The 24250-nt window shown below is 35.1% G+C and overlaps 1 non-coding gene across 1 annotated transcript; it reads left to right on the plus strand.

The window, feature by feature from the left end:
* Positions 1-22698: 22698 nt before the first annotated feature.
* On the plus strand, positions 22699-22771 carry TRNAK-UUU (transfer RNA lysine (anticodon UUU)). Its single transcript has one exon. It is a non-coding gene; the product is annotated as a tRNA-Lys (tRNA).
* Positions 22772-24250: the final 1479 nt, after the last annotated feature.

The following is a 24250-nucleotide window of genomic DNA, read 5'->3' on the forward strand; positions in this document are numbered from 1 at the left end:
TTCCTATGCCAAAATTTTTAAGTATGGACACTTGTCAAAATTTAGTAGGGGGTTGAGAAAGTGTATTAATTTCCAAATGTCATCTCCATGTTACCCTAATCATGTCCACATTATAGGTTGTACTTAGGTGGTGGTTTGATTTTAATTTTAAAATCTTTTTGTATCTACCGTACCTTTTCATTGTGATTTTGGGAAAGATCTCTTGTGTTTGAAAAGGACTATGATTTATTAATAGAATAGTTCTAGTTAAATCTTGATGTCCTTCACAATTAATTGCATCATTATTTTAACATGCCAAACATAATGGAGTCTTGTTAAGAGAATGTGGTATCAACATTTCTAGAAAGATCAATTTGGGTATTTGCAAAAGTTTTAAAGGGGTAAAACTTATCAGGGTGGTGAGAATAGAGAAATTTGAGGCTAAGCATTCTAGATATGGGCGGACAGTTGCTAAGACATGAGTCAGTTGGTCATAGTATTTTACTTGCAAACGTAGAAGCAGTCCAATGATTTAATGTTTGTGGATTGCTTGGCTGGGAAGCCATAGAATGGGGATTAAGAGTAATTGCTACTAAGGAGTGGATAGCAGAAGTCATAGGACTACTAGCTAATAGGGAGTATTATCTAGATAAACATGATGCTAGGTCGTTGTGGGCACAGTTCTCTCATTCGGGTGACCCTCTATTGGAAATTTCAAAGAAAGGGTGTAAAAGAATCTCTCTTCCAACTCCATATCTAGAATTGGCAACACATATCATCAAGTATTTGACCTATGAAGGGACATAACATTCAAGTTAATGTCCCCAATTTCTTTTATAATATGTTGTGTATTAGTGCTGAAGAAACTCGAAAAGGAAATGTAAATTATATTTCTCATCATTGCCCTCATCAAACTTTTAGTTGAAAGGTCTCTTAGGGATTCCTCCCCTATATCATGGGAAGAATTTGTTGAATTTAAAACCTTGCAGCCTCAAGCCAACCCTATTCCAAAAAATTTAGGGAATGAAGAAGAAATTGTAGAGCTTAGTCAGAATCTAGCTAAAATAGAAAAAGAACCAGCATTATCCTCTCTTGATAAACCTATTGAGCCTATTTCAGAGGGTGATATACCGAGCTCTTCTAGAGACAAAGGCAAGCATAAGGTTGGTAAAGAGAGGCCTAATCTTGAAAAGGAAGCCCAAAACCCTATTGTTAAAATGAAAAAGAGAAAAAGGTTTGTTTCTACAGAAACCACTCCTGTAGCATCTACCCTGGTAGCACCTAAACCAAAGTGGACCTACAAAACAATAAAAGTTAAAGAGGTTCATGTGCATCGAAGCCCTTATATACAAGGTCAAGTATTTCCAATTTCCACTAAAAACCTAAATGATTCAATTTCAAAATCTCATATAGAATTTAGATGTTGAGAATATTCCAGATGACTCTCCTATATGGTTAGAACCCCAAAATGTGAAAACAAATGAAAATGAGCCTATTAATGAAATTCCATAGGGAAATCAGGAAATGTGTGAGTTGAACCCTACTATTGTCTTAGAAATAGCCCCTAAAATAATCAACCTACTTCTCCACCAATCCTTGTATATTCTAATGTTTCTATCATGCCTTATAGATCCTCCTCGTATACCCATTACTTCTAGCAAGTTGCTAAGGAACAAAAGAATAAATATATGGCTCAAGAATTCCCTTCATCTACAATTCAATCCATCTTATGTGGTTTGTACAGTCACTTCATTTTTCAAAAGGCCTTGTGGAGGCAAGAAATTGACAAAATGCAGATAGCGATATTTGACAAAGATGAGGAAATTAAGTCACTAAAATAGTAACTTGAGAAACATAAACAACAAATGAATAAAGCTTTAAAGTTAGATGACCAAATAATGGCTTGTAGCCACCACCAAGGGTGTATTCCATTGTCTAAAGGAGAATATTCTATGATTTCAACTGATGATGACAATAAGGGATGTTGATTTTGAACCTAAAAATGCACAAGATTTCTACAATGTGTATCAGACTTTTGCTTCATGGCAGAATAATTTATTGTGTGAACTATATTTACATAATTTCATAATTCCTCATGAGATAGAGTGGAACCCTCTACTTTACATAGGGGATTTTCACCTCAGAGCTTTAATTTCCTGGATGCACAATGAGACAAACTATGATAGGCAGATAGATGCTGATAGAGATCTTGAGAAATCTAAACTATTACCACTATAGGCTGAATCACACAAGCCTAATGACCTTCTAAGAGACTGGTTTAGACTAACCTATGGGAGATTGAAACTAGAGATCAGGGAGAAAGTGTTTTCAGAAAGAGAAAAGTTTTATAGAGATTACCAGACACTTCCAAACTTTACACAACAAAGAGCTATTGTAGGGCTTGGGAACTGATAGAGCCAACTACCACAAGTTTTCAAAAAGGTAGAAACACATAGCCCTATCAATTATGAGGCAACTGTTAATAGGGTGGCCAAGTATATACAACTAGGAAGAAAAATTAGAAAGGAATTATGGATACTATTGACTTTTCAGCCTCCTACCCTTTTTTGGCCTCTTTATGGTAATGATGGTACCAGACCAAATCCATTGGTTGAGGAACACATGGGTGAACATTTCAAGCACATCATAGGATTCTTATACACTTTGAAAAGTGGGAAGAAAGGGAAAAGGGAGATTTTAGAGCTATGGCAAGGAAGTATAATGCTTGAGGACAAGCATTCGAATAGTGGGGGGCAGAATGATAAGGCATATTAATGTCTTAATTTTGACATAGATTAGACTTAGTCTTTGTGCTTTGTCAAAAACATTTCCAAAACATTTGTGTAAATATCTTGTGAACTTATGCAAGAGACATCTAGAACTTACTAAACCTATGGGTAGTGTGTATGACATACTTTTCTTAATATTATACATAGAATGTAGTATTACATATAAATATCTTAAGCTATGTTCTAATATCTAAATAAGTGTAGGAATGTTATCTTCCATATATGTTCTAGATGTTTCTAAATTTCAATAAAATGAAGAGCAACGCAAAGGGTGGTGATTACTGCATTAAAGGAAGAGGATGATGGAGACTGATCATGGCAAGGTAAGTGCAATACAGTTCCTATGGATAAGGTGCACCTGTAGAGGAGTTACTATTCCAAAAATCCTATTAGACACAACTTTCTATATTTCCTACAAGTTTTTATTCTATTGCTTAGTAATAAATGTATTATGTCATGGTTGAACTTCTACCTTCTTTCTTGGTGATGTTTGTTCAATACTTTTATGTCATGTTTCTAATAGGTATCTAATCCTCTATATAATGGATTGGGATCATCTTAGTAAGCTAATTATGAGAAAATAGACAATTTTGGTTTAAGATTCAAAAGTTACTCTTTTTCTCTTCTTCATGAATTATTCAATTGATGTAATCAAAGACGAATTTTAATGAAAGAGTGATTTTGGAATACTTGTTGTGTTCATAGTTATTTGAAGCCCCCAAGGGGGCCCACTTGGGAGGTGGAATATAATTAGGTAGAGTAGATTCATTCTTTGCAATTTCTTATTTTCAAGATAGATTTATTGTATTAGTCCTGCAACATTGTTACTATGAAAGTGCCTGCAACACTTGCAAAAAATGATCATGGTGGATGTTTTGAGTTGTTAACTAGTTTAGGTTCATTTTCCAAAGCTTTCCAAAATTATTTTTTGTTATCCCAATTGTGTTTACTATTTTCTAATAGTATTATAGATTCTTTTCATGCATTTTACTTTTCTACAGCATAGGTGTTAAGACTCTTAAAGGAACTTAGTGCACATATCGTGCTGACCCATTTCAAGTCCTACATCTCTGGGTTGGAAATTCAAGTGTATTTCATGATGGAATAGGTAGTATTTAGAATAGATATGGTATCCTTGAGAGAGACAATAGTGTGATTATCTTCATCTATTATGAAACTGTACAATGATATTGGAGTTTTAAGGGACGAAAATAAAATCATAGAAAGGAAAGGGTTGACTTGTGCCCTAGATTTCCTTGATGTATTTAAGACTGAATGGATCAAGATAGTAATTAGTAGAATACATGAAAACTTCATTTGGCTAGAATATGGACCCATTAATATCACAAAAAGGATTTTTAGCCAAGTGTCAGGGTATCCTACCCCAGATCGACTGAAGAGCATGCAAAGTGACTCAATAGAGATGATTGAGAAGAACATAGGTGCAATATGGAATAGTAGGGGAATGTCTATTGATTCTATTTTAGATCCCCTAATTTATTTTTTTATGAGAGTTATAGCTCGCAAGTTCTTTTAATCAAGAAGATTTAACAATGTGTCCTACATGGCAATAGATTTGGGATACAAAATAGTAAAGAGATACCACACCTATGACCTTTTTGAGTTGCAACTGTAGCAACTATCTAAAAACTTGTAGGCCATAAGTAAAACCAAGAGTGCATCTTAAAAATTTTGATCTTTATTAGTTTTCATATTCTTCTTATGTGCAGAACACATTTTCTTCATTTGGTAAAGTTGCTTGGAAGACCAACAGGTTTATTGCGATTCAAATTGGAGAATTCATAGAGCAACTTGGAGATAACTTTGAGTTTGTGATGACAAGTTATTTTGAAGACTTTAAGAAGTCTATGAAGAAGAGATTAAGGATACCAGTGTCACTAGTTGGGATACGTTATGATGATGTTTTATTTCTAGTTGATGTTGATTACACATATGTTTAGGCAGTCCTACCCAAGGTTAGATGGTTTAAACCCTTGCCATATCAAATAAATATTGATGAAGCATCAACAACTATTATAGCTCTACTAGTAGATGAAATAGATAAAAGTGCCACCTCATTTACGAATTATGAGGAAGCCAAGTTTAGAAATATAATTGACTTGAAGACAACTTTTGTGGTGAGAAAGAAGAATAAACTTGTGAAGAAGCTAAAAGTGAGATTTAGTGAAGGGGGAGATGAAGAAGAAGATGAAGAAGAGGAAGAACAAGTCCATGCTCCTTTGGTAATTGCTCAAGGAAAATAAGAAGATGAGGGAATTCATGAAGAAGGTGTCAAGGGAGAAGAAGCCAAGGAAGCACCTAGGCCTGCTGAAAAGAAAAGAAAGGCTAAGGAGCCTACAGTGGAGAAACCCAAGAAGAAGGTCATAAAACTATCACACAAAAATCTAGTAGCACCTATTACCAAGGCTAGCACAATGGTAGCCACTAAGTAAGTCAAGGTTGCTGAGAAACCTAAAGGTAAAAGGACTATTGCTTCAGTAGAGCTAAGCCAACCAGTAAAGAAAACATATGAAAGGAGAAAATGCGTAGCTCTAGCTGAGTCAGATAAGGAGAAGATAGGTTCAGATGACATGAGTCAATTCAAGGTGGTAAGCCACAATCCCTCCTTTGATTTAGATAATTTTTGTGCCATTATAAAATCAAATGTAGATTTGTCTAGTTTTGCACACATATATTTTGATAAGATAGGAAAATTTGAGCAAAATACTATAGAAGAAGCCATATATGTGATGATGGATACATTCAAGACAACTCCTATAGAGATTGCAAACTCATTACCTAAGAGTCTTTATGATGAAGTTGAGCAGAAACAACAATACAGTCTATAGACAAAAAGATAGATCATGGAAACTACTTTAGCCCAAGTTCCTGAATTGCCAAAGATAATGATAGATGAGGCTATGGAGTTGCACAAAGGTAAATTTAATCCAAAATAAAAATCATTCAGTAAATTGAAGAAGAACATAGAGGATGTGGTAACTAAGAGTAAAACAATATGGAGAACTGTTTACAAGTTACCCATTCCTACTATAATAGAGAAAGGTGAGCAAGAAATGCAAAATTCTAAGAAAGATGAACAACCAGCAACTAAGACTACAAAAGATGAGTCAGTCAAGGATGGTGATGTGGAAGGCACTGAGGAAATAGTAGAAGAATAGGCCATGACTAAGGAGGAGGAGGAGAAAAATGATCAAAGTATACATGAAGTACAAGTGTCGAGTGTCAGTCCTCCACATGTAGACCAAGTGAGTCAGCAGGACTCAATACAAATCAAGGATGTTACTGACAATTCTACTTAGAACACCAATCCTTTGACTAGGGATGATTTAAAGAAGATATTGAAGAGTTCTACCATGGAAACTAATTTATGCACAAATATTATATTCGTGAGAACTAATGAAATTGAAAAGGTAGATATGTTAGTATAAGGGGAGAAACAAATTGACACATCTAGTGTACCCCCAGAGGTAAAAATTGCAGAAACACATAGTGAAAGCACTGAACAATGAGGCATTGTTACAACACTAGTTGAATTACCTCTTATACCATTCATTTACTCACCAGAAATCCTTAATTATAGTTGAGGAAAATGGAACAGAAACTAGATTAGGTCAAGAAGCAAGTCATGCACCTACATCACAAACACAAGGTGAAGAGAAGAAAGAGAATATTCAAAAGGACAATCCTAGAGAATTGAAGGTGACTACTACTATAGAGGAACAAATTCCTATCCAGACTCTAGTTACCTTACTACTTTCTATGGATCCTACCAGTAGTCAAGTTCTTCAAAGACTGAGCACTTAATCCACACCATTGTAGATCTCCAAGCCAAGTCTAGAGACACCAAGCATACTAGAAGAAATATCTTATGGAGATATAAGTCTTGATGAGGTTATTGAATTACCCAAGTTTGATCCTAGAAAAATCACTATTGAGAAGATGAGCACTCTATAGGAAGCTCTAAATAGGAAGAAACACCAAGAATTGTTGAGAAGGGAGCATAAGTATAGGCAAGTGTTTCATGACATCAAAGACATATTTCTTGATGCCTTTAGTCTCCCAGCTACAAATGAAGATAAACCTATTCTTGAGAAACTAGTAAATATTGTTGATAAGTTCAATGATGATGACCTAGACTCAAATACTAAACTATTATAGTGGTTAGAAAAGAATTTTAAGAAAAAAGTACTTGAACAGGTATCTAATGCCATAGGTTGAGTTAGCAACCAAGATGGAAGATGTTGAAAAGGTGTTGGAGAATATCTTTTCTCTATACACAAAGCTTTGTGATGTGAATTTATTCACACAAGAAGCACAATGGGATATTGACCAGCTGCAGGGAGATCTAAAGACTATAGGTAATATCTTACAAGTATCTCTAGGTCAAAGCCAAACTCATTTTCAAAGATTACTCTCTACTCAAGGTTAGCTAATAGTACTGCATGCACAATATGCTAACATTCATGCTACCTTGATTAGCATCCAAGCCATGTTGACTCCACACATGAAAGTGTTACACAAGGAAATAGCCTTTGCAGAAACGTTGATGAAGAAAGATTCTCATCTTTCCACTCATGAAGGCCTAGTTAACCTTGCTATCAAGCTAGATATCTAGTATCAATCTCTAGAGGTAGCATGTAACAATTGGAATACAACATTAAAGATCATCATGGAGATCCACAAAACATTTTTGGAAAAATTAACCATCGATGTACCACCCAAATGACATAAGTGTCAAAAAAGGGGGGATGAGAAAAGAAAAAGGGAGAACGAAGATAATAAGTGGAACACAGTTTTGAGGTAAAAATAGGAGATGACAATAGTATAACATTTTTACTCATTAGGAGTTATACAGAATTCAGCTACAAAAAGGAAGAATCAACTCAAGGGGAGTTATAAAATTTTGAAGAGGTATGAAAGTTAAGTCATCAATTATGCAAAATTTTGAAATTTTGTATGAGATACATATTATTTGGGTAATGCACATAAGTTAGGTTGTATATGCATGACTAAGTGTTTTTCCCACTCATGTCAAAAGGGGAGATTATTGATCTAATTTTGGTTTTGACAAGGTAGTGATAAAACACTTAAGTTGTTACTTTACAAAAATATGTATGTGTCGAGTAAGTAGTCAGTGCCAAGCACCAGTATGTGTCAAGAAGACAGTAAGTGCCAAGTCACTCAAGTGTCAAGCAAGACATATATGTCAAGTGATTTAGATGTCAAGTAAAATAGTGTATGTTGAGTCATTCAAGTGATTAGTTACAACATTGAAGATGTAATGGATGTCGAGCATCAGAGTTTTCAAGTGCCAAGTAAACTATTTTGGATATAGTTGTTTGTAATGACACAAACTCTTATGTAAACCATTTTTGGGCCAAATTAAGGATTTTTTTATGATTATAGAAGATATATACAAAGGTATATTATGGATCCCTATGTAGTGCATGAAACCAATTAGATTAAGGGATGTTCTAAGCGGCAAAATGGGTGAATTACAATCTTTGATTCCTACCTAACCCAAGCTCACCTTGAAATCTTCTTAAGGAGGAAAAAATGTATAGAGTTTGTGTGTGTGCAGATGAGAAGAGAAAGGAGAATACTAAGTGCAGAGAGAGAATTCATGGTGGCTATGGAGGTTATGATCATGATATAATTGTAGAATCAGTTAGAGAGAACATAATAGTGTAGATTAAAAGACATAAGAGATACATCTGATTAGGAGGATCAAGTACACATCAAGAAAGATAAAATTTGATATCTAGCAAAGAAGTGTTAATCGAAGGATCAATGCCGAAACATTCTAACAGGTGAATTAGTGAAAATCTCTTAATAGAGTAACCTTGACAGGTTTCAATTTCTAACAAACTTTTTTGTAAATCTCTTAACTAAGTGCTTGTTTGATTGCAAGTTTAAGTCTACTAACAAAGCACACTTCTAGCAAGGTGTTTAAATCCTTTAACAGGGTGAGACCTAACAATCTTTGTAAGCCTTTAGTAGGACAAACCTTTCATAGGGTAGATCATAGTTTATGGTCAAACTTATCATAGCCTTCATTGGCTACACTTTATAGTTGCAACAATAAAGATTTGTGGGTGTCATCCTCACTCCTATTTTACCTTCTCATTGGAGGGTTTTTGGGTAAAAAACTTATTGTGTCATGTGTTATTTGTTTCATGCTATGGAAGAACATGTTTAGCTAGCTATTTTAATTACATGCAAATTGTGAGATGGATGTGTGGTGAATATTTTAGGGTTAAAGTTTTTTGAAGTGTTGATTCACTCCCCCCCCCCCTCTTAGAGTTTACTTTCCCATTGTTAGTTCCAACAGATAAGAGCATATCAAGCACCTGAAAAAGATGGAGTGGGGAATGACATAGGATCACTATGTATCAACTCCAATGGTGCCTTAGTATGTGTGCATCTACCTACTAGAAATGGATCTGTGTGATGTTTTCCAAGTGCTCAACCTTGACAAACACAGTCAATACAAGATATCTGATGTAGCCCAATCACTAGCTCCTATGTACTCATCTACTATGGATATCTATGGTTAACATGGCCAAAACACTCATGCCAAAACTTTCTCACTGTGTCTATATGAGAAATAAGAGAAACACCTATAGAATTAGAGCTCTTAAAGCCATCAAATTGATATAAGTGAGACTAAAAATCAACACTCCCAGTAGCAACAACCAAGTCAAGATCATGGAGGTCTTGAATAACCACATCATGTGGTAAGAACCCAACTTTTTAAACCAAATCTAGAATGAAAAATCTAAAAGATAGGTAGGAGGTTTGTACAAATGGTCAGAACAAAGAGAACATCCTATAGTGATCCATCCTCTAAAAAGATAGTTCTGGAACCTTAAACTGAAAGTTGTGTCGAGTCACCAAATTCAATCTATGTAGTAACACTTTAAAAAATTGAGGTAACCAAATTAGTTGAGTGTTTCATATGGTGGGAAGTTCCTAAATCAAGAATATTTAAGTATTTTTAGAAGATAATGCTCGTGTAGAAAGAGCATGTCTTTTCCATGAAGAAGGAGGTGGTGGCTTCGGAGAAGCAATACTATGTTGATGCATGGCCTCCTCTAAAGCCTCAAGAATTTTCCAACACTGAAATTGAATTTCATTTCTTGCCACAAAAATTTCAAGGATCACCTGTATACTTCTTAATCTTGGAGGAAGACTTGTCAAACTTAGATGATTGACCCTTAAGAGTGGGTTCTAAGAATCTAATTTAGGAGTAGGCTTGGAAGAACTCTCACTGCTTGTTAATTCTCTCTTAGGCTTTAGTTTTGGCTTCAACTTCCTTGTAGATGTTTAACCAATACCTGTGTCTTTGAACCTATGATAGTATCCAACTATGTAAGCTTGGACTACTCTCTAGTCAACCAATCACAAAAAACCTCAAAAGTGGGCATGGTAAATCTAGGACCCCAGACATTCATAGTGGAATGGAAGGTAGAAGAGAAAATTTGAAAGTTTTCTTGAAGCTTTGATAGAATTAGATAGATGCACTCCTTATTTGTCTTCTCTTTCCTACATCCTTGTAACAAAGTTCTCTATTGTTTGAACCTCATGATAAATTTCTCAATAGATGCACTCCTTGTCTATCTCCTTTTCAACATTTTTTTCATCTCTTTTTGGGGTAGGGTTTTTCCCATGTGGTTTTCTCTATTTCTCCTCTTTTTAGATATTTGGTTGTGCTTGGGTACTTCATCAAACTTTGTTGTCGGGACCCAATTTACTTTCAATATTAGTTTCTAGGTTTTTAGCTACTTTCTAAGTTTATCTTAAGGGGGAGTATTAGAGTAGTAAATTATTTTCTTATCGATTGAATCACATTGATTTAATTATTAAGTCACTTATTATCTCTAGTTTACTTAAGCTAAAATTTGGGCATAAAATACTCAATTCTTTTATTAATTATTACCATGCAACCTAGGTTTTACCTTTTAGGGTTTTGATCTCCTTTATAAGGATTTATCTCTTTGTAATAATTTATTCGCTTTTGATAATAGCAATCTCTCTTTTTTCTCAACAATGATAAATCATGATAAGGCATTGAGGAACATGACAATGCCAAGGATCAAATTGATAAAATGATAACATGCCAAGGATGCATGACATGAATTGATTGATATTGATAGGCACTGAAGGATGTAACAATGCCTAAAAATTCAATGATGACAATTGATTAGCATTGATTTCAAGTAATTTTGATGGAATTGAAATGGTTTTGAATCAATTTCAAAAGGTTTAGATTAGATATGAATCAATTAGGAGATGATCTAGATTTGAGTAAAAAGGGTTACAAATGATGAAAAACATGCCGAAAGATATTCAAAGAACAATGTGAAACAATTTTGAATGATGATCAAGTTGACCAAAAGATCAAAGTTAGTGGATTGAGAAAATGGGACAAGTTAGGATGTAAAGGTGATGAAAGAGTAGGTGAAAACCATTTTTGAGCATCTAAAAGTAGAATAAATAAAAACTACAAGTGCACCAGTATTTGGTGCGTATGTGTTTCTATTACACATAAATTTACACCAAAAGGGTAACATTATAATTAGAAAAAAATCATTGTTTACCGTTACAAATATAATTTATTGCTTCAAGAATATAAAAATATTATATTTATGTACAAACATGCATAGCTACTGGTGCATAATATTTTGACTCACCTACAAATATGCACAAATATTGGTGCATGATATGTTTTAATACAAATACAACTAAATTTTTAGTGTTCTCATCTACATATTGACCCACAAATCTTATGACATCTTTAAACAATAACTCTAACTACAATGTGTACTTGCATAGACAACTAATGGTGTAAGGATCACCAATTGAGAAAATAAACACTACAAAATTAAAATACAAATTAGAATCCATGAAGCTGTAGTATTTATTACAAAATTAATAAAAATGTACTTTCTTATGTTTATAGATTAGTTTTAATTCTTTGCATCTATTAGGTTATGCTCTTCTTCCTCTCTTATTTTTCCTACCTTGTTTGATACTCTCTATTTAAAAATTCTTATTTATGTTGTAATATTGCTTCAGTCAAACTTTTAAACTCATATTTCATTAGTAGTGATTCACAAGAACCTATCTCATGAGATCGAATGGAATAGTTAGCACTTATTGCATCTAGGTGTTGCACATGGAGGTGAAGCACTAAGACTCATCTCAATATTACTCCAGTTCTCAACAACTTAAACATCACGCACTAAGACTTCATTCCTTGGCTAAAAGTATTAAATAGTAAAAATTCACTTACTTTTTCTAAATTTTATACTTAATTACAAAACTTATTCTATAGTATTCTATTCTATTTTGAATATTTAAGCCAATAGACTTATATGTGAGAGCTCCCAGAAATGTTTTTTTCCTATTGGATTTTTGTCAGGCTTGTTGCCATTTTTTGATTTTTGGTGATGAAAAAAAGTTTAGTTTTTTAATTAAAATTTTTTTTTACCTTAGATACGATATGTATTATATGGAACTAGCTCTCCAACCACCTGATCTATTATGGTAACTGAGTAAGATCAACAATGTGCATGAATGCATGCCTTTCATTGTTAGAATTTATATTTCTTCTATTAGTGTTTATTACTAGAGATCTATAATATGTATTATATGGAACTAGCTCTCCAACTGCCTAATCTATTATGGTAACTAAGTAAGATCAGTAATTTGTATGAAAGCTTGCCAATTGAGAAAATAAACACTACAAAATTAAAATACAAATTAGAATCCATGAAGCCATAGTATTTATTACAAAAATAAGAAAATGTACTTTCTTATGTTTATAGATTAGTTTTAATTCTTTGCATCTATTAGGTTGTACTCTTCTTCCTCTCTTATTTTTCCTACCCTTTTTTATACTCTCTATTTAGATATTCTTATTTATGTTGTAATATTGCTTCAATCAAACTTTTAAACTCATATCTCATTAGTAGTGATTCACAAGAACCTGTCTCATGAGATCGAATGGAACAATTAGCACTTATTGCATCTAGGTGATGCACATGGAGGTGAAGCACTAGGACTCATCTCAATATTACTCCAGTTCTCAACAACTTAAACATCACACACTAAGACTTCATTCCTAGGCCAAAAGTATTAAATAGTCAAAATTCACTTACTTTTTCTAAATTTTATACTTAATTACAAAATTTATTCTATAGTATTCAATTCTATTTTGAATATTTAAGCCAATAGGCTTATATGTGAGAGCCTTGCTCCCCAAAATGATTTTTTCCTACCGGATTTTTTTTAGCCCTATTGCCATTTTTTTTTTTGGCGATGAAAAAAAGTTTAGATTTTTAATAATAAAAACTTACCTTAGATACTATATGTATTATATGGAACTGGATCTCCAACTACCTAATCTATTATGGTAAATGAGTAAGATCAATATTTTACATGAATGCATGCCTTTCATTGTTAGAATTTATATTTCCTCTATTAGCATGTTACAACAATGGAGAATATCTCTTAAGTTAGTTTCTATTTAAAGCATTATGAATAGTATTGGCTCTAAAAATCTCAACTAGGCAACTATATTTAGAAAATGATGTTGAATATTCTCATTAGATAGAAATCTCTACACCCCACTCTTCTCATATTTTCCCATGCAATGGGTGACATAAATCTCACAAATTTCCCTCTAGACCTATTATGTTTTAGGATTTTAATGAGTTTTCCTTTAAATGAAGCTGTTTAGTTTACTGTGATTTCCTAAAAATAATTTTCTTTCATAGCATCATCATTTGAAAGTATTGAACTGATTAATTATGATAAGTAAATTAAAGTAGGATATTAAATAGTCTTCCGATTCTTGCAACTAGAGATCTGTAATATCATTTATCAGTGATCTATAGAGTTATATGCTTGCCACAATAATAATATAGATGTATAAAGTAGGCAGCAGAGACGAAGTCAAAGCCATAGCTTGCATCACTTCCATATCGAGTTTGATAACCTATAGTAGCATCTCTTCTAGATCAATAGGTATAGTCCTAACCCCCTATTAAAGCCCTAGAATTTTAAGGATAACATAAATGATGATGTCTCTCAATTATGTTTGGACTTTTGCAACTAATTCCATCAAAACATGTATTGACCCAAAAAATGCACTTTGGATAATTTCACATATAAATATCTCATCTCAATTTCTCTTTCAATGCATCAATGTTTGAGAGCTCGAAATTAATTGAGGGATCATTTTCATCTTTTTATATGGGAGTTATACAATTCAATTAGCATTTCTTCAAATTTGTAGATGTTTCACAAAAGTTTCTTTGGGTATTTGTGTCCATTTTCTTTGTGGCTAGTATGACTGTGACAAAATCAATTTAAAATCATACTTTTATTGTAAGTATCTCACTAGCTTATATTATAGCATTTGAATTACCACAATGTATTTTGTTTACACCAAACTAAGTTTTTGTGTGTCATCACAAATAGGATGTGGCAAAAACACCATATAATCACAATGAATGGGCAATTTCTAGGTCCAACACTCTTTGTTACCAATGGAAACACTCTCATTTGCAAAGTCATTAATAAGGTACAACACTACAATTCACTGGTATATTTAACACTAACCCAACAATTTATTTTAAGAAGGAATAAGTAGTGGAAATACTTTTTTAACATGTCATTGGTTAGGCATGGTGTGCAACACATGCATACAACATGGGCTGATGGGCCAAAGTATATAATATGATGCCCCATTCGGCCTAATGAAAATTACACCTATAGATTCACCATTGAGCCAGTTTCTTTATAAGGGAGATTCAAAGTTCTAAGAATTGTTGTGGGAGAACATAATGATGTTGCAATTTACTCTGATAAGGCCTCCTACAAATTGTCAAGGTTTTCTCTAGCTTCATTCACTTACTATTGATTAAGCTCATTTCTTCTATTTGTAATTAGTGCCAAGTTATATGTTTTTCTTCACATGTTAAAGTTTTTTGAATTATTTATTTATTTGTATCTTTTTTATTTATATTAAGCTGAAAATTATTAGTCCCTACCTTTATAAGGCAGGATGTACTAATGTTTTTAGTTAGCTCTTTGCCTATTAATTTGTGCTCATGAAAATCGAAAGTTTCTAAAGTTTAAGAACTTTTATTTTTTAAATGAATTTTTGTATATGAATTATGAATATTTGATTGCTTAGCTACTATTTTGCAGGGGTTTTAAATTTTTTTCAATTGAAAAATTAGAAATAAATACTATGCATGACAAATGTCAATTACTTGCATTTGTTGTACCCGGGCTCATTTTTTTGAATGTTCATAATCTACAATGTGTCTTGCCAAATATTTTTCATGCTGAAACAAATGTCCTTTATAGACTTCCAAGTTATATCCTATGCTACATTAATGAAGGATCCATTTTTGTTTTTGTTTTCTTTTTTCTAGGATTTAGATGCTTTTAGGTGTGCAAAATTAGAAAACTATTGGTTCTTATATTTTTATAAGTTAAAATAATATACAAGTTTAAAAATTAAAAGACACAATGAAGAATCATTGATAATGTTATTAGATATTATTAAACAACATATTACTATATTGTAAAGATGAATAGATCATATTTAAAAAATAATAACTTTATAAAAAAAAATATTTAAGATAAACAAATTAATCACTTTAAAATTATTATAATTTGTAATAGTAATATTAAATTTAATATTATTTTTTATGAGATTTTAAATTCAATTTAATTATATGTATAAAAATAATATTTAATGCATTCAAAACAAAATATTGAATTGAAAAATAAAAAAATAAAATCTAATTAATTTTACCCATTAATGGGATTGGGGAGGCTAAACCTTATAAGAAATCAAAGAAACTCCAACATGGATGGCCCCGGATCAGAATCTAGATGGATCAAAGTCAACTTCAGTGGTGCAAAAAATAACAATCTGGGATTCTTGGGAACATGGGCAGTTGCAAGAATGTGGAGGATAATATATTGGCAATTTATGCAAAAAAATCAAGCCCTATATGACCTGTAGGGATTTAGCCAAGTTGGCACCCTATGTAAATATATATATATATATATATATATATATATATATATATATATATATATATATATATATATATATATATATATATATATATAAATGAATAGTGACCTTTTCTATTAATAAAATATACTCAGTTTACAATTCACAAAAAAGGGGCCAAGGGATACAAGATCACCCTGCAAAAAAGTTCAAACAGCCACAACCGGAATAAAAAATTATTCATCAAGAAAAACATATAAGGAAACCTCAGGCTGCCAAAGCAGTGCTAGCCGAGGGTGGTGGATCATCTTTATCTTGAAAACCCGAATCATCTTTAGGATTGGGGGGTCGGGTGGGAACAGTCCAGCCATTGTCACTGGTAGCAATAGTAGTGGCAACCTTCGCATCTTTAACCTTTGGACGTGAAGGAGAAATTGCCAAGTCCAAGCGAGGCCACTTCCCCAAGTGCACATGATAAGAACTAGGAGGAGGAGCTGGTGATGAACCAGTACCACCACAAGGTGGGGAAGCTAAGCAGTGCCTCCATCTGCCATCACCACCACTAGGAGAGCAGTGGTGGGAAGCCTAGAAGCGCGGGGTGTGTGAGTGGTGGCTGGAGGAGTGGCACTGAGGACAGTGGCCACAGGGTGTCGAGGTCTCCACTGAGGCATCAGGAGGAACTCTGGTGACAGTACAAGGAGCATTGCCCTAGTGATTGAGCATCTCCTGCAAGTGAGCAACTTTGACTGCAACTTTATTAGCTTGCACCTGAATCTACATAATTACATTATTATAAATGCATGCCTTAATATACATAGCAATGTTAACATCCAAAAAACTGTGTGAAAAGAACAAAATTCCTATCTTTCCACAGATAAAACAAGATCTCCAGCCTGAAGGTATGCCAAATCTGCGTGAACTTCTGAGGAAATTTGGGAGAGTCGCCCAATATAATCATATGCCAAGAGAAAGACTCAAGTCTAAATGGCTTGAAAAAATCATGAATCCAGTGCCAATAATTCTGAGCACGCTTGTAGAACCAAAAAAATGCAAGAAAGACTTTGGTTGTCCACAAAAGGGGCATCTAGGGTCAGGAACCCCAATGTGTTTGAGCCGAGGCTCCAAGGGAAGACCTTGGAAGGCTATGCACCAAGAAAAATGTGCAATCTTGGGTTCAGTTATAGCATTCCATATGGTGTCAAAGTGTTTTCTCCATTGAGAAAGAGAAGATTACAAATGCCATCCATGTTTTAGCATATCCACCATGGGAAGATGAGGCGAAAGCCATCTGTAACCCAAACTTGGCTTGTAATTAGAAAAAAGAGTGGTAGGAAACCACCTCCAATCAAGCCACCAAGGGTGAACAAACTGAATCCCCACTTTATGAACTAAGTGAACAGGGATGGAAGAAATTAGAAGGTCAAAAGTCTGCCAATTTGAATGGACAAGGCGGTACTATCTCATGATGACCCATGAAAAGAGGTCCTTAGGAGTTCTAATGCCATGTTTGAAAAAATGCAAAGCACTGGCCCCTTGAGTCTTGGCGAGAGGAGTACCCTAAATGGAAAACAGGGGAGACCACCATATGTTATGCTGATTCAAGGAGAGGCCATTGTAGAATTCATCTCTAGCCTATCGAAGCCATGGCTTAACAGCCTCCCAAGCTATCCAGATGCTCTTGATGATGAAGGAGCACTGAATGAGCCCTAAATGACCAAGAGCTCATGAATAATGAGAAGGGTTTGGAAACCAATCCCCTTCCAAGAAGACCTGTTGACAAGGAAGCCGGAAGAAATGTAGTGCAAAATCAAAATCTTCCAAGCATCATCTTTTGAGAGAGCCCTAATAATCCATTTTGCACAAAGAGCAAGGCCTTGTCTCCGAGTGGAAAGCAAGCCAAGACCACCAGAATCTTTTGGGAGACAACAAAAATCCCAGGCCACTCTGTGAAAGCCATGGTGATTAGAACCAGAGTCCCAGAGAAAATCCATGAGCAATCTTTCTAGCTTCATGTAAGAAGCTTTGGATGGAGCCTAGTAGGAGGAGTAATACACATGAGTGGCAAAAAGAATCTTAGAGAAAATCTAGAATTTTCCCACAAGGGAGAGTGGCTTTGTGATCCAGTAGTCGAGCTTTTTGCTAATCTTAGCTAGCATAGCATTCCAAAGTTCCATAGGTGACACCTAGAATACAAAAGGAATGCCAAGAAAGTGAAAGATTTCTCCGTAGGCAACCCATTTCCACTCAAACTGGCTAAGCCAAGGTGGAGCTGGCAGAAAGGACTGGCGGAAGTAGAGCATTTTATGCCATTGAATGGTAGAACCAGAAGCTTGAAAAAAAGTGTCCAGGCAACTTAAAGCATTATTGATGCTTTCTTCATCCTCTAAAAGAGTGAGAAAAGAATCATCAGCAAAGTGTCCATTGACTAATTGGGAGGATGATTCAGGTAAGGAAATGCCACAAACTAGTCATGAGGACACAGAATGCGCAAGTAAATAACCAAAACCTTCCACAGCAAGGACATAAAGAGCAGGAGCTAGCGAAAAACCTTGTCTGATGGAATGAAAAAGTCCAAAAGCCTTCAATTATGAATTTTTGATGGTAATGCAAGCATTAGCATCTCCACAAACTGGAGGAAGTTGGGGCCAAAACCCACAGCCTGGAGCATAGCCAAGATGAAGGGCCATTCAATGCGATCATAGGCTTTAACAAAATCTATCTTTAAAAAGATGGCCTTTTGATTGGACTTGCAAGCCCATTCCATTCCCTCCTAGATAGCAATGATGTTGTCAAGAATATATCTAGACTTGATGAATCCAATTTGCTCTAGTCACACAATTAAGGGAAACATGTGCCTGATTTTGAGAGAGAGTGCCTTGGCAATGATCTTGTATGACACACTCAGAAGGGTAATGGGTCTCCAATTACATATATCCTATGGATCACCAACTTTAGGTATGAATTTAATATTTCCTTTGTTTATAATGGCTCCTAAGCTTTTAGAGTGATAGGCTTCAAGATAAAATTTGTGTAGATCAAGACCTATATGCTCCCAGAGGTGTTTGTAGAATTCACAAGGGAACCCATCACACCCAGGGGACTTGTCATCCACCATGGAGTAGACCGCCTCTTTAAGGTCTCAGAAGGAAAGAAGTTGCTCACAGAAAGTGTGTTGCTTAGTTGCTAGATGGTTTGGAGTAACAGAAATACACTTTCTAAGAGCTTCCTCTTGAGCAATCAAATTTCCCTATGAAGAAAACACGTTCTCATAGTGATGAACAAATGCTTGTAGGATGGTAGGGAGACTAGATAGAACAACATTTCCTTGTTTGATTTTTATAATCCCAACATTGGTATGACGAGCACAAAGAGCTTGAAAAAACTCTTTTGATGCTTTTTCACCAACCTCCAACCAATTGAGATGGGCTTTGATTTGGGCTCCCCATGCAACATAAGTATTAGCAATTTGTTTGTCATGGCGAAGCTTGGCAAGCTGAATTTGCAAGTCCACATCAAAGGGATTGAGGCTGAGGGCCTCAGAGGCTTTTTTGAGGGCAAGCGTGCTGGCTTCATATGACCATTTATGGAACATAGCCAATTGTCACCCATAAATGAGCAAGAATCGAGCAGTTCTGGTAATGCAATCATTCCACCATTGAATCCATCCCCTTTGAGAATGCAGATGTGGCTCCAAGTTCCAAACATGTAGGATGTGCGAAATGGTGGAAGCATGCATCAGCACAGACATGTTGAGAAAGAACTGAGACTTGGCCACCTTTGGGAAAGTTGTTTGCCAAGAAATTACAAAATAAATGGGGCAGTGGTCAGATAACGTCACATCTGGTAGGGCAATGACAGGAAAATCTTGATCCTAAGAAAAAGAGAAAAAAGATTGTGCAGTGATCATAGCATGATCAAGGCATTTTAATATGTAGTCAAAGCCAGCTTGAAAGTTGGACCAAGTGTGCCAAACCCCAATATCCTAGTGGCAGTTGGTATTGGGATAAAAAAGGCCCAATTTATTGCACATGTAATACTAGGCTTGTCTTTCCCTAGCTATCCAGCGAAAAGGTAGAGTGTCATCTTTGTCAGAGGCCACTTCAATCATATTAAAGCCCCCACACATAACCCAAGTAGCTAGAGGCAAGTTGTTAGCCATCCAGGCCCACATCTAGGATCTTTCCATGGCATCATTGGAGGCATAAACATTAATGACTCCAAAAGAATGGTTGTGAATGGAAAGCAAAAGCCAAATAATTCTATGTGTGGGATCAGAACCATGCGAAATAACAGCAAAATGAAGGCGAGGTGACAAAAGAGTAACTACACCACCTCGGCCAGCTTCATGCTAGGAAGAAAATATCACGCTATCCTACCAAATTATGTGGCATGCCGAAGAAAGCATGAAACTAGAAATTTTAACTTCTTGCAGATAGAAAAAATCTAAATTACCAAGTCTATGACGGACATCCTAAACATAGTACTTTTTGGGGAGGTCTGTGAGACCTTGAAAACTCCATGATAGGAAGTTCATGAGAACTCTTCCATATTATCTTCATCCTCAAGAGAGGAGTAGCTATTCTGCAAGAAGGTAGAAACATGGTTGAAGTCATACGAAAAACCCTCTGGACTTATAGCCTGACGTTTCACCTCTAGTATCTCCACATGTCTAGGAGGACTATGAGAATGCCACGTCACTAGTGGTGCTATGGAAGAGGCAGCAAGAGGAGTGCACACCCCACCCAAGGCAAAAACCCTGGCAACTGCCTTAATCCCCTGCGAGCTAGCAAGGTTTGAAACCTATGAAACTCTGGAAGCAGTTCCTTTGTCTACCACTTGCATCCCTACGCTGGCTAGAATTGATGCTCTTGTAGGGATAGGAGGAACCGTGATGATCGCAGTATAGAACTACTTGGGGGGCAAGGGATTCGAGGGAGCCTTGCCCTTACACCCAACAGTAACCCATTCTTCTTTTTTCCCTTTGGCCTATTTGACAAGTGCCTCTTTAGGCATGGGCTTGACTCTAGGCGTAGCCACAAGGCAATCCTTGATCTTGTGTTCTGCAGACTGGCACCTATAATAGGTGTTGGGGAGGTTCAAGTAAAGAACCTTCTGAGAGAAGGTTTTAGTCCCAATCTGAATTTTCACAAAATCCTTGAGATCCTTGGAAAGATCCACCTCTACGCAAACGCATCACTACGAGCGGGCATTGAAGAATTTCTTAGGCTCCTTGGTGACAACTTTGCCAAGGGCTTTGGAAATGGACTCAATGAAAGGCCAACAAGGCAAGGGTAAAATTGGGAACTCAACCCATACAAGAACCCTAAGCTTTTTATCATCTGAGACAGTGAAGTCTTGTGACCATTTTTGAAAAACAAGCAAGGAAGAATGCACAAACCATAGTCCATTGTTAAAGACTGTGTCTGCCTGTGAGGGGTTAGCAAAGTGAAATTTTTAAAAAAATCTTTGGTAAGGTTTTGCACAGCGTCGAGGCAGACTCCATGAAGAGTCCAACTCTTGTTAACCCATTCTCAGAGCATAGCTTTAGGGGGAGTCCTACTCACAAAATAACCTATCAAGGTGTGTTGTTCTAACCAATCACATGCGGCATCAAATTTTTGCAAAGGTAGCATAATGTCATGATTACCTTGTGAAAAAACTTCGGGACAAACTTGTGCAAATGTTTGTTTTGTGGAGGCACCATGGCAGACCGAAGCAGCAGTGTGAACACCAGAAACAAAAATATTATCTTGAATCTAATTAACAAAATAAATGCTTTAAAAAAATGAATTTATTAGTTTAAAATAGTTAGTTCAAATATTATCAAATAATATATATGGATATATTTGTGTGAGTTATTATTCCAAATAATTTATTCTTCAATTGCGGACATGTCTATGTATTCAAAATTGTACATAGGTGCCTCCCTCTCTTTATGATTAATCAGTTATTATTCCAAGTAATTTATTAATCAAATCATATATATCTACTACTTAAGTCTAGATTGACAGATTAGCAACATGATAGTAACTAGGGTTCCTAGATGCATTCAAGGTCTCCCCCAACTTCTAACATATTATCTTGAAAATGTCAATCTAGGTGTGAAGGCATTTGATGCGATCTTACGCCATAATCTTCAATTTGACAGTATTCAAACGCTCATCACCTTCAACTTATATAATAGTTTCCTCTAGCCTTAAGTCTCTCACTCTTACTGACCAACATTATTATCCCTAATAGAAGGTTGCCCAAGATTAGAAAATATTAAAATTATCGAATTTTATGTTTCAGTAAATGAGAACATACAACTACCTATATGTGTCCATTTAGAAATAGAATTTGAACATCTTCAATATTTTCTTAATTGGATTGTTGAGTCAATCACATGTTTTAATGCTATATATTTCAATGATATCAACTTGTACAAAACTTTCCTCACTTAAAGAGTTTTGTTGTGACTCAACCACATTGGTTTCTAATTGTATGATAAGTGCTTCCCCTATTTCTATTTGAATCAAACATATAGATTTGTTTTTTAATTAATGTTAGTAATTATATTTGAGAAGTTGTCATGGCATTTGCATTATAATTAGTATGAGAGTTTGTGTACAAAAGGCGCTAATTGACAAACAAACAAAAATGGAGGTTGGAGGCAATTAAGCTTTCTACAAGCGTCATCATGTTAATAGATCAATATGTCGGACAGCTGACCGAGAAAACACTGTAAATATGTGAAATGGCAGTTCCAATAGCCTTGTTTTCGTATTCACTTATTTGAGACACGCCGCTACTTTTCGCTTTGGGTGTTCTATTAAGTAGATGGTACTATATATAATATAATATTTTATAAACCGTTTTTTAATATATGCCGTCTTAGCTCAGCTGGTAGAGCGCGTGGCTTTTAACCACGTGGTCGTGGGTTCGATTCCCACAGACGGCGCGGGAGTTTAAAATTCACTTCCTTCTACGCTCCTGAAAGTGGATTTATAACGTGCTTTTAACACACTCTTCATGAATATATGATGATATTGATCCACCCTTAACACATTATTTCCTGTATTGGTATGTTTGCTTTTTAATCAAGGTTTTGCATATATTATCATGGTATTTTGTTCTATGAAATTGGTGATTTAATATTTTATTTTATTTTGATTATTTCCATCAAATCCTAACATCTGAAGGGGGATTGAGTTTAGAAGGAATTTCAAGATGATAGACACTCTCAACACACACTATTTTCTGTATTGGTATGTTTGTTCTTAGTCAAGGTTTTATATATATTGTCATGGTATTTTGTTCTATGAAATTGGTGATATAATGGATTATTTTGTTCTATGAAATTGGTAACATAATGGATTATTTTGTTCGGATTATTTTCTTATTTGGATGATATGAATTGTTGTAGATCTAGTTTATGCAAATTGTAAATAATTTAAGCTAGAATATTAAATAAATTCAAAAATTTAAATATAGGGAAAGAGCACGAGTAATCATATGTATCTTAATAACCATACACTTTATGCGCACTTGACTCTTCAATTACTAATTTAAAATGAGTTGCAAAAATGATAATGCATGTATCAATAGTCATCTTTTTTTAGTTTTTTTGTCTGGTAATTGGCCCATTTGTGCACCCTTGTTCTAACATTTGTGTGCAAGTATCAAAATTTTTTAATGAGTGTGGCTAATGGTGTATCTCTGAGTGGGTATCAAGCAACACTAACAACCACCTTTTTACCCTTTGGCATTTGAAGGTCTCTATTGAGTATTCGTTAATACCCAAAAGTCAATAATTATTTTTAAGTTGTCATCTCACATACGAAGATAACAAAAAAACACTCATAACCCACAAATTATGGTTTTGTCGAAGAGCCCAACACTATTGGCTCTAGATCCACGACTTTTTCAAGCCTTTTAGGCTGGAGTCATTTTCTTAGCATATGGTTTTGTTCGGGCACTCTCCTAGAATCCCTTTTAAGTACCCCCAACTTTGGCATGGTTTCAGAATGGAGATTCTTTTCACTCTTATGGAAGGATATAAATGCAGTGCTTTTTACACGCAACTTTTTGGCTATAAATGTTCCCATTTACACTAAAGCCCGAATATGTAATAATGCAATGTTGCATATACAAGTAAAAGCAAACAAGGTGGCCCTTGAGGCGCTCACATGTAGGATCTTCTCAATCATTGGGGCAATGCACCATGTACGATTGTTTGGGTGTCATCAGATTCAACTTCGACAAAGAAAACTCCACCTCGTGGTCGCTGCCAAAGGTGTGGTTCTTCAACTCGCCGCTCATAAACATTGTGATCCCAGGCTCCTTGTCACTCTCCCAGTGACTGAGATGTTTGCTGTCGCTGCTCTACCTCTCTGCCACATGATTTGGGTTGGTCCTCGGATGCTCCTCCTGCTACTCT

Source organism: Cupressus sempervirens, chromosome 4, assembly GCF_028749045.1.
Source record: "Cupressus sempervirens isolate cs-2001-9-10 chromosome 4, ASM2874904v1, whole genome shotgun sequence".
Lineage (NCBI taxonomy): Eukaryota > Viridiplantae > Streptophyta > Pinopsida > Cupressales > Cupressaceae > Cupressus > Cupressus sempervirens.